Source organism: Procambarus clarkii, chromosome 7 (assembly GCF_040958095.1).
Source record: "Procambarus clarkii isolate CNS0578487 chromosome 7, FALCON_Pclarkii_2.0, whole genome shotgun sequence".
In the NCBI taxonomy this organism is placed as follows: Eukaryota; Metazoa; Arthropoda; class Malacostraca; order Decapoda; family Cambaridae; genus Procambarus; species Procambarus clarkii.
Window position 1 is genome coordinate 2345630 of NC_091156.1, and position 18057 is coordinate 2363686.

An 18057-nucleotide genomic window follows, 5' to 3' on the forward strand; every position below is an offset into this window, starting at 1 on the left:
GAGACAGGAGCGCCCGCGCCAGGAAATTCCTCTTTTACGCTAGTGCCCCCTTACCGTCGTGAAGAGGACCCCCCCCCCTCCCCTCTAGTGTAATGGGGTCTTTGTGAAGTTAATTAAAAGTGTCCCTGAGGGCGGTGGGGAATGTCCCCCCAGAGAGGGAGGGGTGTGAGGAATGGTCACTGGGAGGATTGTGGGGAAAGGTCACTGTGGGAGGGGTTAGAGGAAAGGAATGGGAGAAGCTTTTACGCTTAATAGGTCTGGAACGTATATATCCTTCCCAGTGAAGATGTTGGGATGGGAGGAGTAAGGGGAAATAATTGATGGAGGTGGTATGCGAGATGGAAGAAGAAGAAGAAACGGAGTAAAGTAGATAAAGCAGAGTGGGAAAGTGTTAGGAAGACAGATAATAACGTGAGTGTGAAGAGGGTTATAAGAGGAGGAGTCAGGTGGAGATAAAAGTGAGGAAGCCAGAGAAGCAGGTGGACCAATATGGCAGCAGGTCCAAGGAGGAAGGGAGACATGTGGAGAGACAATGGAGGAGAGAAAAAAGATTAAGGGGAGAATGAAGACGGTTCTCCTTTGTCGACCTTCGGTAAGACAACCTCACGCTTTTTCTTCGGTTCAGACTCCTCTTCGTCCCTACACCCACCCACTCACTCTCTTTCACTCTCATACACACACACACACACACACACACACACACACACACACACACACACACACACACACACACACACACACACACACACACACACACACTCTGTTTCTTATTCTCTTCCATTTCGCAAAACCCCTATATCAATCATTTCCCCTTACTCCTTCCATCCCAGTAACATAAATATGGAGAGCTACGAGGAGAGACTACGGGAGCTAAACCTCACGGCGCTGGAAGACAGAAGAGTTAGTGGGGACATGATCATCACATTCAAGATTCTCAAAGGAATTGATAGGGTAGATAAAGAAAGACTATTTAACACAAGGGGCACACGCACTAGGGGACACAGGTGGAAATTGAGTACCCAAATGAATCATAGAGACATTAGAAATAATTTTTTCAGTGTCAGAGTAGTTGACAAATGGAATGCATTAGGTTGCGACGTGGTGGAGGCTGACTCCATACACAGTTTCAAATGTAGATATGATAGAGCCCAGTAGGCTCAGGAACCTGTGCACCAGTTGATTGGCGGTTGAGAGGCGGGACCAAAGAGCCAGTGCTCAATCCCCGCAAGCACAACTAGGTGAGAATACACACACATACACGCGCGCGCGCACAACTAGGTGAGTACACATTCTCTCTCTCTCTCTCTCTCTCTCTCTCTCTCGTGTGTGAGTGTGCGCGTGCGCGCTCTTCATGAGACCAGGATGCTTGGCAGGAAGTGCAAAATAGCCCCGTTAAAAAGCAAGATTGCAAAGGTACGCTAAGAGACAATTCTATCAACATTAAGTGAACAAGACTTTTCAAGACTCGCCCTCTTAACATGAGGGGCATAACTAGCCGAGCTGTGATTCATACGTCAGACTGCGAGCAGCGGGCGTCTGATCGCCTGACTGATGAGACCACCAATCAGGAGGCCTAGTCAGTATCGGAGCTGCTGACGCTGATCCCAGGAACGAACAAAAGGTAAACAATAGGCAGGTAGGTAGATCACCTCCCATCACGTGTTGCTCATTTGACTCTTGTAGATGATTGCAGGTGACGCAAAACTGGTGAGGAGCATAAGAGCAAAGGATCACTGTAAAGCACTGGAGGAGAGACGTAAACAACAGTAGTAGTCAAATGTGGGATTACAGGGATCACTCCCAAAGATGTATAACAGTGAGAATGGGAAGATAAAAAGGGGTTCCAGCCTTCCCAGGAGAGGGGGAGGAGGACCTGGCAGTCACACACAATGAATGTGAAGAAGCACATATATAACACCCCCAGGAAAGGGTTAGGCTGTAGAACTCTAGAAACAGGCTACAAATAAACATGTCCTCGGGATTTTAGTATATTTTATCTGGCTGTGCAAGTGCTGTAGTGTGGAAAGCTTACATGTTTATGTATTGGGAAGGAGAGGAAGGAGGGAGGGAGAGAGAGAAAGGGGGAGGGAGAGTATGGAGGGAGGAAGGGAAAGAAAGGGAGGCAGGGAAAATGGAGAAATGGAGTAGGGAAAGATACAAAAAATAGATCAACCATTCACGAAGCTGAGAGACGAGACAACGACGAAATGAATTGAAAATTAAAATATAGAGATGAAGGGAAGAATAGAAGAGGAGATACACGCGCAGGAGACAAGGACTAGAGGCGCCGGGAGCAGAAGGGAAGCGAAGGAGAGAAACCAAACAAAATGCAAGAGGAAGAGAAGACGCAGGATGAAGAAGATAGGGAAGTGATAGGACAATAAAAAGGCGGAAGAGATGAAAGTGCAGAAAGAAGAGGGGAAGGGTAATAGGTGGATGATGAAGAGAGAAAACATAGGTACACGAGAAAGAGGGAGTAGAGAAGAAGGTGCACGAGGGAGAGGAGAAAGAAGTAATAAAAGGTGCCGGATATTTTTAATATGCAGGGGACGGAACCTTGGCGGCTCCCAGGAAAGAATTCTTCATGGCGGCTGGCTTCCATGTAACATAATCCTCCCGCCTCATCAGCCTCCCTAATCTCATCTCCTACCTCGGCCGGAGCGTGGGACGCAAATAGTAATAGTTGGATGAATCACATGCCGCTGCAGAAGGGTTGTGATGCTGCTGCTGACTGGGGGAGGCGAGTTTGAGGGGAAAGGGGTTCAGGTAACTCCAAAGACACGTTGCAGGAAAGTTGAAAGGTGAGATAACAACCCGTTCTCGCACTTGCTTATAGTCAATATTGGCTTATTTAATAAGTGCATATGTGACATACTAATTGATTGTAAATATTTTAGTTTACCTTGAAAAGCTTCATAGAAAACACCGACCTCACCTAACCTTCCTAGTATGTTAAGATATGCATCTTATTGCTTCTTAATTACAATTATTACTTAACCTATACCGTTGATAGGTTAAGTAATAATTGTAAATAAGAAGCAATAAGATGCTTATCTTAACATACTAAGAAGGTTAGGTGAGGTCGGTGTTTTCTATGAAGCTTTTCAAGGTAAACTAAAATATTTACAATCAATTAGTATGTCACATATGCACTTATTAAATAAGCCAATATTGACTATAAGCAAGTGCGAGAACAGGTTGGAGATAAAGAGATGAAATGCATGGTGAAGATCGCAGGTAAAGTAGACATGCGATACAGGTGGACAAATGGTAGAAAATACAGGAGGAAGCAGGAAGGGGAGGAAGAAGGAAGAGAGAGGGAGTGGGCGTAGGTGTTTGTAGGGTGGGCGTGCCAGTTTGCCCACTGGCTGCCTTGTCATGTTCACTGAGTCACTTCGCAACAGTCAGTCAGTGAGCCAAACCGCTATCTCGCTGGGATGCTGCTATTCTCTTACAGCTTCACGATAACCCTCACTGTGCTGGTGTCTTGTGTCTCTTGCAAGAGGTTGATGTGTCCACTTGCAAGACAATGATGTATCTCTTGCAAGAGGTTGAAGATTTATTGATTGAAAAACTTCTACATTGAGGTTATGTCATGGATCAGTGTCCCCGCGGCCCGATCTCTGCTTGTACTCCTCTTTCGCGTTGTGATCAACCAAACTATTGGCCGCTGCTGCTGAGTTCGACTTTATAACCACGGCTTATTTGATCTGATACACTTTGGGGATGTTCATCCGGGTACTCTTGAACGCGGGATCTGTTAGTAATGTAACATATATTCAGAGGAAGTTTCTTAAACTTGACCCCCATAAATCTAAGTTTCTAGAATTATCTCTTAGTGTACTTGCCCAACCACTTGGGCTGGACGGTAGAGCGACGGTCTTCCTTCATGCAGGTCGGCGTTCAATCCCCGACCTTTCAAGTGGTTTAGGACCATTCTAAATCCCCGTCCTATCCCAAATCCTTATCCTGACCCCCTTCCCAATGCTATATAGTCGTAATGGCTTGGTGCTTTCCCCTGATAGTTTCTTCTTTCTTCTTAGTGTACATATTACACCTATACCTTTCAGTGGACTATTATACACCTTTTGTCGAAAGGTATTAGTACTATATTGGTTTTCTTCCTATTGGGGAGTGTTGTACATGCTGCTATGGCGGTATGTCCACTCACAGGATGAGTGGCGCTGCCCAATAAACTCGCCCCTCGGGGCCAAATTAAAAAAAAATGCTCAACTAGATGAGTACACTGGAGTGTCGAGATGAGCATCTATGGAGGAAACGTCTCACCTTCAGGCTAATGTCTACCAAGCCTTCCAGTCGACCTCAGAAAAAATAATTCCAGCTTCTTCGCTGTGGAAAAAATTAGGGTGGAACCATATACAAGGCAGATAAACTATACTATAGAGTGGGCGAAACATGTGAAGGACCTGAAGGTGATCATGTCCGAAGACCTTATGTGTGAAGAACACAGTCATGTTAGTCACAAATGCAGAACAGTTAGAATCTGGATAACATTTTAAGGGATATAAAGTGTACTCAACAATTTAGGTGTTTATTTGAATGGGTCGTGACAGGAAATGTTCTCCGCCCAGTCTTGAGGTCAGCCTTTTTCCCTGCCTTAAATGGGGTTCCCTTTCTGGCTCGGGAACTATCATTTCCCTCGTTGTATTCAGCTGTTTATATAGGTGGTCTTGCTTTGTTAGGCAAAACAGCTGCATTTTTTTTTATGGAGTGACAAATCGTGAGTACAGGATGCTCTGTCAGTCCGCTTTGAGGTCTTGCTTGTAGTCACACATTACCTTGCATTTCCTTGGGTTGATGCCTGGTGGCCACTCCACAAGTCAGCCTTGTAGATTTTTATATTTTTTCGGTTGCATTCAAAGTACAATGCACCGACTCTCTATTTTTTCTTCTTTATTGACTCATTTGACTAATTTAGCCTCGTCCACAAACATAGTTGGTGTCTACAGCCTTGGTCACGTCGTCAGCATTGTATAGTCCTAACAGAAAAGATGCAATTCTTGAGCCTTGCTGTGCCCTCCATGTCTTGTGTTTTCATGTCTACTTGAAAGGAGTGTAAAAGAAAAGAGAAGGGAAGGAAACTATCAGCAGAAAGCACCCACCCATTACGACTGTATAGCACTTGGTGGACTCAGGATAAGGATTTGGGATAGGACGGGGGAAGGAATGGTGCCCAGCCACTTAGACGGTCGAGGGATTGAACACCGACCTGCATGAAGTGAGACAGTCGCTCACCCCTCCACCCCAAGTGGTTGGAGATAAAAGAGAGAGAGATGTGGAAGAGAGGCATGGTAAAAGGGAGGGAGGAGAGTAGAATAGAGGACAATGAGATTAAAACGTTGATGATATTGACGTAGGAGTGATGAGCAACTCAGCCCTGTGTTTCAAGAAGGTGTACGTCGTGAACGTCTGCTTAATGTGGGTTTTATGACCAGGGGCTTACCACCCAGGTCTTTTGTGCAATCTTCCGTGTTTGCTTGGGGTCAGGGGAGCCCACCCTCACCTCTGACGCATGCTGGGGTGAAGGAGAAGTCAGGAGGAGGGGGAAGGGGGCATGCAGGAGGGTAGAGGGAGGGAAATGCAGGAGGAGAATGGAAGGGGAGACTAAGGAAAGGGGCCAGGGTAAATGATATGGATCTAGAAGTGAGACAAGGGAGAGGGATGGGTGTGGCTGAGACGGTTACATCATAATTTACACCTGGAAAATGTTAACGGAACTGGTTCCCAATCTGTACACTGAAGTACTTCCTCAAGAGACCGGGGGCATGGCAGAATATATCAAATAGTCCCGTTGGGAAGTAAGGCGCAACGGGCACTCTTAAAGACAATCACATAAATATTATAAACCCAAGGCTTTTTGTTGCTCTAAATATATGGGTCATAACCGACCTCTTTTGAGCTTCAAGTGGGAAGTTGTTAAATACCTCCAGGGAGTACTTGATCAACCGGACTGTGATTTATACGTCAAACAGCAAGCAGCAGCGTCCAACACCCTGGTTGACCAAATCGTCAACCCAGAAGCAGCTATATGAAGGGAGTTCGTCGAGTAGCTAATGCCATATGTAATAATAAAGTTCTTGCACCAGATAAGAGATATACTGTAGATTGTCTGTAAGCTTGTGTTGATACGTGAGAGAATATTCCTCATTAAGAATGTGTACAATACTAATGATGGTGAAACGTGAAGGACATTACTAGTGTGAAATTAATTTTAATGGAAAACTAGTAGAAGTGGTTGAAAGTAGAGTGAGTCAGGAGAAAGAAAGTGACTGGTGCAGTGAAAGCAGTGTACATGTGGAACGAGATCTGCTTAGAGACAACCTCTGGGCTGCATTGAATTGTAGACAAAGTGTATACTGCAGTGAATTTGAGGACATGAGAGGGAGGTCAGGAAGCTGCACACGGTCCGTTCAGAGTAAAGCACGCACAAGATATTTGTTCTTACCACAGACGTGGCCACACATTTACAATGGTAACTAGCATATATACATTTTCTTTTGTCCTCCATGGACAGTGTTAGAGATCTGTTATACATTGAGTTCAGTGAGTTCAGTGATTTATTTTAATAATCAACTAAAGATGGCGATTGTAGTGTTGGGAACAAACTGGTTGGTAGGTTGCACGTGGACCTGGATTGTACCTGGAGTGGGTTCTGCAGCCGATGTAATGACGATCAGTTAGGGAAGGCAGGTGTGAGGGCACGAGATACGGAAGTTGACTCTGTATGGTGAGGGAGAGGAACAGGTAATGTTCCGAGGTGGGTTGTGAGTACTATAGAGAGGGACGGGAAGGTGTTTGATGCGACTGGGATGGGATAGGGAGGCAGGAACAGATGACAAGGTGGAATGGGAAGTGTGAGAAAGGACAGTAAATAGAGCCGGATGTCAAATAAGGAGAGCAAGATGAAATTGTTTATGTAATAATCTAAGTTGAGGTCTGATAAAGACCTTTTGTGCCCTCTGTAATGCTTTTTGCGCTACCTCTCACAGAATGGGTATGGGGTGCACAATAAACTAGCCGCCTCCGGCGGCAACAAATAAAAAATCAAGCAGCAATATTCCTAGTTCGGAAAGGAGATTAGGACAGTATAACAATATATAATGAGATTGTTGTTTTAGATTCAGCTACTTGGGACGGAAAGTTCCAAGTAGCACGGGCTATGGTGAGCCCGTAAACCTTACGGGACGCTGTAAGGAGGACAGAATTTATAATGTTTTGTGTTGGTGAGGTGAAGGTGGGGGGTCAGCTGTAGCCCTCCTATGGACGCATCCTCTAGATCCCCGGCCACTACTCACTGACTACTGCAGCTGCTGCTGCTGCTGCTGCTGCTGCTCCTCCTCCTACTTCTGCTGCTGCTGCTGCTCCAGCTGCTGCTCCTGCTCCTGGTGGCGAGAGACGCGCCGTCTCATCAGCTCGTTGCTCTACCAGATGTCGGACCTGAATGTTAAAAGATGCTGAGAGTGGCGACATATTTCTACTTTATCTTCAAAGTGGCTGTTGAAGGCCTTGGGGGTGAGTGTTGTGAAGAGGAAGGGCAGGTAGGAGCCTGCCAGGTACGAGGAGGTAGGGGGTGTTGGGGGGGGGGGCACGGGTGGGCGTCGGCTTAATAGTGCAGGGGCGGAGGGGGAGGGGGAGGGGTACTTACCTATCACTGACTGTGGGAAGTCCAGTCTGGCTCTTCATGCCCCACTTACTAGTCTTGTTGAACAGCTTACATGTTTATTTTACTCTCGTAAGGCTTGAATGTTTCTTTGTCGAATCTAGCCTTAAAGTTGTGGAGGGAGGTGGCTTCCACGACTTCTTCCCCCTCGGTGCATTCCACCTGACACCCATAAAGGATACGAGTATTTCCTTATATTCCTTCGACTCATTTGGGTTACCAGCCTCCAATTATGTCCTTGTTGTTGTTATAGATTCAGCTACTGGGAACCAAAAGTTCCAAGTAGCACGGGCTATGGTGAGCCCGTATTGGACTTACCTGGCACAGGAGTGGGGCCTGTCCTCTTGTCTTATTTTCTATTTAACTAGACTGTTCGCGTTCGCCTCACCTACTCACAGTATGTGGTGATCATATCTCACTTGGGATGTGAGATTCTGTTGCTATAACCTAACCTATTCTCGTAGCTTGAGTAACCAGAAGGTTACTCTGGGTCTGGCACTAATTTTGTGGCAAACCACACATTTTACGTTTTGGCATTGTATCATAACGTGCGTATTCCAAGACGGTGCTGCATATTCTAGGCTGTATGCAGCATCGTTCCATTGTTTGCCAGTTTCCAGCATGTTGCCATTGTTGACCTGTTTATGTGCGCCTTTGGTGTTGAAGTGATAAGCTACGTACCGTTGGTATAAGGCAAATGAAAGCCCTCGGGAACGCAGAGAAGTGTACTGAAGGGAAATCTGAGGCAGTATTAGTGCTGCTTGAGAGATGTAAACCGGGTGGGATACATAGTTTGCTCCGCACCTTTGACCCTGCATCCTCGTCTCCCTGCTTACTTCTAGTGAGGTTCCTAGTAAGATGGAACCTTACTAGGAGTATGGGACTCCTAGTACCTGGTTGATACCTGGTTGATGGGGTTCTGGGAGTTCTTCTACTCCCCAAGCCCGGCCCGAGGCCAGGCTCGACTTGTGAGAGTTTGGTCCACCAGGCTGTTGCTTGGAGCGGCCCGCAGGGCCACGTACCCACCACAGCCCGGCTGATCCGGAACTTCTCTTAGAAAACCGTCCAGTTTTCTCTTGAAGATGTCCACGGTTGTTCCGGCAATATTTCTTATGCTCGCTGGGAGGACGTTGAACAACCGCGGACCTCTGATGTTTATACAGTGCTCTCTGATTGTGCCTATGGCACCTCTGCTCTTCACTGGTTCAATCTTGCATTTTCTTCCATATCGTTCACTCCAGTACGTTGTTATTTTACTGTGTAGATTTGGGACCTGACCCTCCAGTAAGCAGACAGGAGGCAAGTGAGGTAAGCTGAAGGCGAGTCTACAAAGGTACAGAATAAATTATTATACCTTCTATAGGTATATACCTTCCATAGAGGTATATATACCTCCTGTATATATATCTTATGAAGATACAGTATATACAGATTATTATTAACATCTTTATTGACAAAATCAATTACAATTTTGCCTAATCTGAGGATTTCAATTAAGTCCTTTAAAATATATACAGAAAGCAGGCAGAATATAAGAACAAGCAAACTGAAGCACAAAAAGCGACGGGTGGATGGGGAAAAGAGTGGGCGAGAGGTGTGCAGGTGAGGGCGAGGTGAAGGTAAGGTGGGGGAGGGTGAAGGGAGGGGTAGTGTGGGGGAGGTGTAAACCTTCACCTGGTGTGTGGGCAGACAGGTGGGGCAGGGATGATGTCACCCACCTCTCCCTGCGGTGTCTTGCGGCCCTCGTAACCCAACAACGTCTGGAAAGGTGAGGCGAAATGTGCAAGAAGGAACAGATTTTGTTAAGAATGGGAAAGAAATTAAATGAAAAAGAGAAAGGTTTGAAATAAAAATTATAACACAAATAGAAATACACTAAAAAAATAAAGGTTAACTGGAATTAATAAAGAAAACCCGGAATTAGTATGATATATCAATGATATAGGTGTTGTGTTAGTTGTCTTGAAGAGACAACTAACACAACACCTATACCCCCTATTAGACTATTTTACAGGAACTTCTTTTCCACAGCTCATAAAACGGAGGAAAGGGTCCTGAAAGATATTGTTAATAGAAACGTTATCCCTACAGACAAAAATCAGAGGATACAACTGACGATTTACTATAAAACCAGAAAAACGGCCAGCCTACTTATGAGAAACTCTCCAGACACAAAACAGAACGCTTTAAAAGAGACTAACGTCGTCTATGCCTTCAAATGCCCTCTTGGGGACTGTAAGCTCCAAAAAACCCAGTATATAGGCAAGACAACAACATCTCTTTCTAGGCGTTTAACGATGCATAAGCAACAGGGCTCCATTAAGGAACATATAATCTCTTCCCACAACCAAACCATCGCCAGAGAAATCCTAGTAAACAACACAGAAATCATCGATAGATACAGCGATAGCAGGCGGCTTGACGTTTGCGAGGCACTACACATCAAGAAGTCAACACCAGCAATCAACAGCCAATTATTGCACAACTATATTCTACCCACCTCAAGACTCCGCTCCAATATAGAAGCATCAAGAAATATGGACCAATAGGCTTTCTACAAACACTTCTATTCAATATCCATTGTTTCGTGTTCTGTCTTGTGTTGATGAAATTAATACCCTATTAATACCATCTTGTTCTGTCTTGTGTTGATGAAATTAATACCCTATTAATGCCACATCTTGTTCTGTCTTGTGTTAATGCCACATCACCCCTTCCACCTCACTCAAAGGTAGATATATAATCGGAGATGCGTAAATTTCTATTCAGTTGTTTATTTGTGAACTAAAGTCTTTGAAAATGTAATAAGTTTTACGAAACGCGCTCGTGTCGCGTCAGACTAGAAATAAAAATGAATTTTGGAGAATTGATTTTTGATTTACCTCCAACAGTGAAAAGAAATGTACGGAAGATTGAGAAAATTCGTGTTAGAATTATTAATCTTACTTTTTCGGTCATATTTAATAATATATATATATATATATATATATATATATATATATATATATATATATATATATATATATATATATATATATATATATATATATATATAGGTAACTGAGCAGACTGACAGACTATATAACAGTGATCATTGTATTCCCTCCAGTGCAACAAGTCACAGTACTCAGCCTATAAATAAACCTGACAAGACTCGTCAAGAAACCAAATTTTTGTTGGAGCGTGATCCATGTGGCTGTGCCTGCTGGCTTGTTTTCACACCCGGGGTCATCGAGTCATCACTTGCGCCACACCTGATTTGCATATCTAAGTTTAAGGATGACGAGGATGCTTGTAGGGATTGATCTGGGTACGTTCTTCCACGAAAGGAGATAAAAGACACAAACAAAAAGAGTATTGATCAATCCACACACTAGCAAATGAAGGGACGACGACGTTTCGGTCAGTCCTGGACCATTCTCAAGTCGATTGTGGTAACTGACGACGGATAGACAGTCCGTGACAGACTGTCACAACGTCTGTCCCTGTAACAACGGACCGAAACGTCGTCGTCCCTTCATTTTCTAGTGTGGATTGGTCAACATACTTCAGCCACGTTATTGTGACTCATCGCCTGCAACAAAAAGAGTGTCTTTATTGTAAAATTCTCGTCCGTATCATCGTGAAGGAGATGTAATACACTTGCCGTATTTGTTTGATATGTTTACCGTATAAATGTTTCATCACACCACTACCTCTGTCAACCACTACAATTGACAAAACCACCTATATATCAATACATTTTCACAACTACCACCACTTTTAAAACAACAACCACAACCATCACCACTACTATGTCCCCTATGTTCAGAGGCAGAGTCTTGGGTTCTTAATAGTTTATGCATTAGTCTCTGAGTGTACTTATTGCACCACCTTCACTATCCCCACCATGATCTGTATCACCATCACTGCCACCAATATCTCCATTACCAACATCACCATAAGCTGCCAATATCCGGGCTGCAATATCCTTACCGTTATCAGTACCACCTTTACCTACATTACCTATAGAAAACTGATAGTATTTACCTATCGGTATTTGCCTGATAGGTAGATTACCATGCTGCCACTGTCCCCTCCCCCACCGTCTCTACCCCTCTCCCTCCCCTTTGTTACCTTAGTCTCTGCCCATTATGCTAGGCTAGTCTAAACTCATTATAATCCCTATTCTGCGTTCATTACAGCTCCCTGCAATCGCTGCGTATCAATACTCATTGCATCACCGTTCCATGTACCGGCCTGGGAATGGCTCGGTCGGCTACAGTGAAAAATATCTAGTTCCTTGTTATTTTTATTTGTTTTTATTTATCTGGTTTTTCAACGGATCTTTTTTATATGATTGTATTTTTGTTATCTATGTTTTTGTCCTAAATTTTTCTCATTGTCCTCCATATTTTGTAGTTTTCCTCGCCCTTGTCTTTCTGGCAATAAAAGTCCCTGCCCATTCACCCCCAGGGACCCAGGAGATATCAAGGAGACAACTTGATATCTCAAGTTATATCTTTTAACTGTTGCAGCCTCCGCCAGCCCTGGGAGCGGTCACCAACTTCACTCACCGGAAACACCGAGAATTGCAATAGTTTAAGTTTTCAGCATTACCTGTACTGGCTTTGGAAATGTTGGCGGGTTCATGCTCCGGAAAAAGTGATGATTGCTGAAGCGCTGGAAATATTGTCATGTTGACCAAACCACACACTAGAAAGTGAAGGGACGACGACGTTTCGGTCCGTCCTGGACCATTCTCATGTCAATTGTGGCTACTAGGTCACAATCGACTTGAGAATGGTCAAGGACGGACCCAAACGTCGTCGTCCCTTCAGTTTCTAGTGTGTGGTTTGGTCAACATATTTTAGCCACGTTATTGTGACTCCTCGTTTGCAAATATTGGCATCTGCGAACCTTAGATCTATTGGGGTTTGAAGATGATTAATAAACTATAAATGAGGTCAAGTACAAGAAGAGAAAGTTAATCCAAGTGCTGGAAATGACACACGTGAACATAACAGGTGTTTGGTATTGCAGAAAGTGTTCATTGGTAACTGAAAATAGTGGATGATGAGCTCTGGAATTAATAAAAGTGGCTGGAAACAGTCGCAAGTTTAGATTAATGAGAGGACAGACATTATTGAGAGGGAAAAGTAAGTTCCAATATGGTCACGTACCGTCGTAACGCCACGGACCATAGTAACGCCACGTACCGTAGTAACGCCACGTAAGATGGTCTTCTGATATATTACTGCTGTGCATACAGTGTGATACTTAAGGAACATTAAATAATTGAAGAATGTTTGCGTTCTTTGCGGCTGTCTTATCTGTTAGGTGCTGTTTGTTCAGGGAGGCAGGGCAAAAATTATACTTCAATTGTAGTAAATTGTGGAACGTGTGAGTAGAAAGACACTTGGTGCTCGACTGTGAAGCTTAGTCAACTCTGGTTGTGGTGCTTACCTAACAATGACTTCGGGAAGATTGATTGATGAAGATTAAGCCACCCAAGAGGTGGCACGGACATGAATAGCCCGCAAGTGATATATTTGTTTTGGAGTGAATGTGATCTTTGGTCGTGACTGCGGGAAGAGTGAGGTCTAGTAGCTCTTGATGCTCTGCCTGTTAGCCTTGTGCTACCATTTTAGGAGGATGGGATGGACTCCTCGTTTTACAACCATAACATGGTTGTAAAACCTTGTTATGTGATCACCGACAATGGAAAAGTTTTTTATGTTAACTGAGATTGAGGAAGCCTTGTCTAGTTAATGAACAAGGCCTCCTGCTGCGTCAGTCACTTTACCGTTGCCTTATTTTGTCCGGTTGCTATGACAACCGGACACAAGTTTAACAAGTGAATATAACTATTTCCAAAAACTTTTGAACCCGATGTGTATTCAATTAAATAATTATTCAAGACAATTGTGATCGTTAGAGTAGAATTCAGCTATTACATTTTGAAAGCAGCTAAAAAGAATCTTCCTAAAAAATGAAAGAGGGTAGCAACATCGTTTACTTTTGGAGCAGCTTGCAAAATACTGTTATCCCCCCTTAAGAGCTAGCTCTCTGGTAACGTTTTCTGTAATGCAGGCGAAGAGAGGAATTTACACGTAAGAAATAGTTGAAGGTCACATTCCTTACCAGCATGTGACACTAGCGACTCTCCAGAGGGGAACAGCAGCATGGTGGCCAAGGCTGTGTCATAAACACTAGTTGGAGAATCCAGTCTTAGTTTCTTGGACATTCTTGCCTGTTGTTCAGTTTGCTTGCAGTAAGAAATTAGGATACCACAGTCGATATTTTCAAGCGGAAACTCAACAAATTACTGAGGGTGGTGCCTGAGCGGTGTGTGATGAGCTGGAACTGAGCTGGTTGCTCAGTTCCTGGTCATACTATGGGATAAGGTGGGAGTTATCGGTGTTCTATATAGGTTAGCTATTCAAGTTTCTCACATTCTTGCTCATAACTCTGGAAACCATACTCAGGTAATATCCGGACATGGAACAGGGGCCTGAAGTACAGTTTCTGGATGAGACAGGTAAAACCCATGTCCAAATTGGACCCACTCGCCTAAGAAGACCCTATTTATGGGGGTGTTTAAATGAAGCAAACTTGGTAATTGAACAAAATTTACCTAAAACGATTCGGCAACCCCTATCCAGCTATATACAAGAAAATTTATGGATAATATAACAAAATTACAAGCTACAGGATACAACATACTTGGAACAAGTTCCAAGTAGCACGGGCTATGGTGAGCCCGTAGTGGACTTACCTGGAGCAGGAACGGTGCTGTGATCTGGTCGATTGATTGATTGATAGCCACCCAAAAGGTGGCACGGGCATGAATAGCCCGTAAGTGGTGGCCCTTTTGAGCCATTACCAGTATCAACAGCTGATACTGGAGATCTGTGGAGGTGCAACTGACACCCTGCGTGACGGGAGATGTCTCCCGTGTATCTGGTCCGTGGTGAGCTACTTATATAGGCGGCCAGGCCTAGTGTAGGTGGCGCTGATGTGCATGTAACTATCGCCGGCAGTTTAACTAGCGGTTCAGCTGGTCGACCGGCGAGTGGAGTTGGCCCCAGACAGCTGTCTCGGTGTCTCGGGTACGTGAGGGTGGGGGGAGGGAGAGTCTGTTCCAGACACAGGCTTCTTAGCATGTATTATAGTTGTTAATTTCTTATAATTTAGTATGAAGATATGTTGCAGGCGATGAGTCACAATAACGTGGCTAAAGTAAGTTGACCAGACCACACACTAGAAGGTGAAGGGACGACGACGTTTCAGTCCGTCCTGGACCATTCTCAAGTCTCAAGAATGGTGCAGGACGGACTGAAACGTCGTCGTCCCTTCACCTTCTAGTGTGTGGTCTGATCAATGAAGATATGTTGTTGAATAGGCAGTAAAGGAACATACAGGATCTCCTTGCCTAAGCGAGAGATTTCAGGAACAAAATGTAGATATATCTCCTTTCAAAATAAAAAATAGATAACGTGGATTTTTTGGAGTCACCATTCCATATTCACCACCTTACATCCACAGTCGCAATAGGCCCTATGAGTGGTGAAGGTCAGATTACTCGACGAGTGCAAGGAAATGAGGATGCTCATTACTTCACTGTTTTACTTCAGCTGATTGGCTGAAGACAAGACATTTTATTGACCAGCAAGAAATAAAAATAAGTGATTGGCTGGGAGGAAATAGAGGCAGCTGGTTGGCTGCGGTGAATAAAAAAAAAGAGGCCCCTAATGAGATAGAAAAAGGATTGTTATTGAGTCTTTTGGGACCAACCAGGGAGAAGTGTTGTGTTTCATGCCTCGCCGAGTTATTTGTCTTGCTGCCAGCGCCTCGTTTACTGTTATTATCTTTCTAAGTTCATTTATTAGATGGTTAAGTGCACGTAACAGTATGTGAGTCTGTGTGTATGTGTGTACTCATCTAATTGTGCGTGCGGCGGTTGAGCTTTGGCTCTTTGGTCCCGCCTCTCAACTGTCAATCAACTGGTGTACAGGTTCCTGAGCTTACTGGGCTCTATCATATCTACATTTGAAACTGTGTATGGAGTCAGCCTCCACCACATCACTTTCTAGTGCATTCCATTTATTGCTTTGGAGGCTGAGATTTCATACGTTCGACCTGAAGACACGTACCTGGAACGTACCTGTATATAGATTCTGGTGTTGTTCTTCGCCCCTGAAGCAGGCTTGTTCAGTTAGTCCATGGCGGTACTCTTCTTAATACTGTAAAGTTTATAACCTAGTCTATTACCTGTGTGCTGTTGTGGTGGTTGACCTGTTGACGTGGTTGTTGACCTGTTGTGGTGGTTGACCTGTTGTGGTTGTTGACCTGTTGTGGTTGTTGACCTGTTGTGGTTGTTGACCTGTTGACGTGGTTGTTGACCTGTTGTGGTTGTTGACGTAGTTGTTGACCTGTTGTGGTTGTTGACCTGTTGACGTGGTTGTTGACCTGTTGTGGTTGTTGTTGACCTGTTGTGGTAGTTGACCTGTTGACGTGGTTGTTGACCTGTTGTGGTTGTTGACCTGTTGACGTGGTTGTTGACCTGTTGTGGTTGTTGACCTGTTGACGTGGTTGTTGACCTGTTGTGGTTGTTGACCTGTTGTGGTTGTTGACCTGTTGACGTGGTAGTTAACCTGTTGTGCTGGTTAACCTGTTGACCTATACATGCACGAGGTGTCCTTGTTGACACCGCGCCACCTGCTCGTGACCTGGCGGGTGGTCCCCGGCGGGTGGTGTAATAAGGCTCCTGACAGGAACTTTATAACCAGAATTTACCTTAACGATGTCTCCAGGGTGTTTCCTGTATTGCAGACACACATTGCACCCAGTTGTTGCTATGGAAACTGCCTGAACTTGTCAGCTGATCACCTGTGTCTTACCTCAATGTGCCTCGTGTTTTATTTGTTTTTTTTTTTTTTTTTTTAACAGGGTGTTTATGGCTCAACATCTGGTGGTTTATTCTGTTAATTTTTTGTTTTATAAACGAGTGTATTAACCCGGGATTTTGCCTAATACGTCGTTTTTTTGACGTAATGGATTTTAATTAGTACAAAATAAAGCACCGTAACACTGACGTTTTGTTAACATAGGCCATGATAGGTTAGCAGGTTACTTGCACTCTTACGTTTCTGATTAATCAAAACAGTTGCAGTTTGTTACGGAGTGGCAAATCAAGAGAATGTGCTGGGTTTTCCTGGGCCTTACTTAGAGTATATTACACGAACCCACTGTATGTATTTTGTAAGATTATTTGTGTATACTTGTGGGGTCATATTGACGTGCACAAATGTTTCGACGACGCACGATATTATAAGACGTTGCAAAAGTACAAGTTCAAGTTAATAAAGTTTTCGACTGACGAACGGAAAATATGTTGATACCTGGTTGATGGGGTTCTGGGAGTTCCTCCACTCCAAGCCCGGCCCGAGGCCAGACTTGACTTGTGAGAGCTTGGTCCACCAGGCTGTTGTTTAACAGTGACAAATTCCAGGTACTTGGGTATTGGAAAAATTAAGAAATTAAACGGAATACAAAATACAATCCACAAATCTCCGCGTAATATGAAAACAACGTGTAAAGAATTTGGGAATTATGATGTTTTTCTGCCCGAAATGCTGCACGTACTAGTGGCTTTACAAGATTGTAAATACTATGCTATGTATTCTCTCAAACCCATTGTACCTTCTTGTATATAAATAAATAAATAAATGTCTGACAACCAAGCGTTTCATGAGCAAGCATATATACCGTCAGCAAGGAAAATGATTAGATGAATTATGTGAACGGGAAAATCCAGGGATTCTTCCACAATGTTAATACTATTCAAATCACTGGTGCTGTTTTGCCTTGGGTACTGCTCGGTACTCACTCACCTCTTCAGCGCAGGAGAGAGTGCTGAAATAGAGGGAATACAGAGAACATATACGGCACACATAGACACGACAAATCGCCAAAATTATTGGGACCATCTCAAAGCTGTCATACTTTACTCTTTAGAAGGAAGACAAGAGAAGTATCACATAACATATCAGTGTTCAAAAGATAACTCTACAATCACCCCTAAAGGATACCTAATCAACCAGGCTGTGATTCATAAGTCAGCTAGCAGCCGTGTCTAACAGTCTGGGGGTGAGCAAACCACCAACCAGAAGACGTGGTCAGAGATCAGGCCGAGGGAACATTGATCCTTGGAACCATCACTAGGTAACCACAAGTTAGGCAACCATGCCGAATCTTCTCGGGGCAGAATTGACCTTTTACGGGAGCTGGAATCCAATTTGGGTTGTTGTTGGTGAAGTTGATTGGTCTGTGATTGGCCTGTCTGGCAAATACCGGCGAGGGGAACACCAAGAAAAATATATTAACGTGAGGGA

At 44.1% G+C, this 18057-nt stretch overlaps 1 protein-coding gene and 1 long non-coding RNA gene across 2 annotated transcripts in view; one reads left to right on the forward strand and one right to left on the reverse strand.

Annotated features, from left to right (window-relative positions):
* Positions 1-18057, forward strand: part of LOC123761329 (rho guanine nucleotide exchange factor 10) — a 335115-nt gene that overhangs the window by 179186 nt on the left and 137872 nt on the right. The window lies entirely within an intron of this gene.
* LOC138356261 (uncharacterized) overlaps positions 7329-18057 on the reverse strand; it is a 127603-nt gene continuing 116874 nt past the window's right edge. The window contains exon 3 of the long non-coding RNA XR_011224338.1: positions 7329-7458. This is a non-coding gene — a long non-coding RNA (uncharacterized lncRNA). The remainder of the gene's footprint in view (positions 7459-18057) is intronic.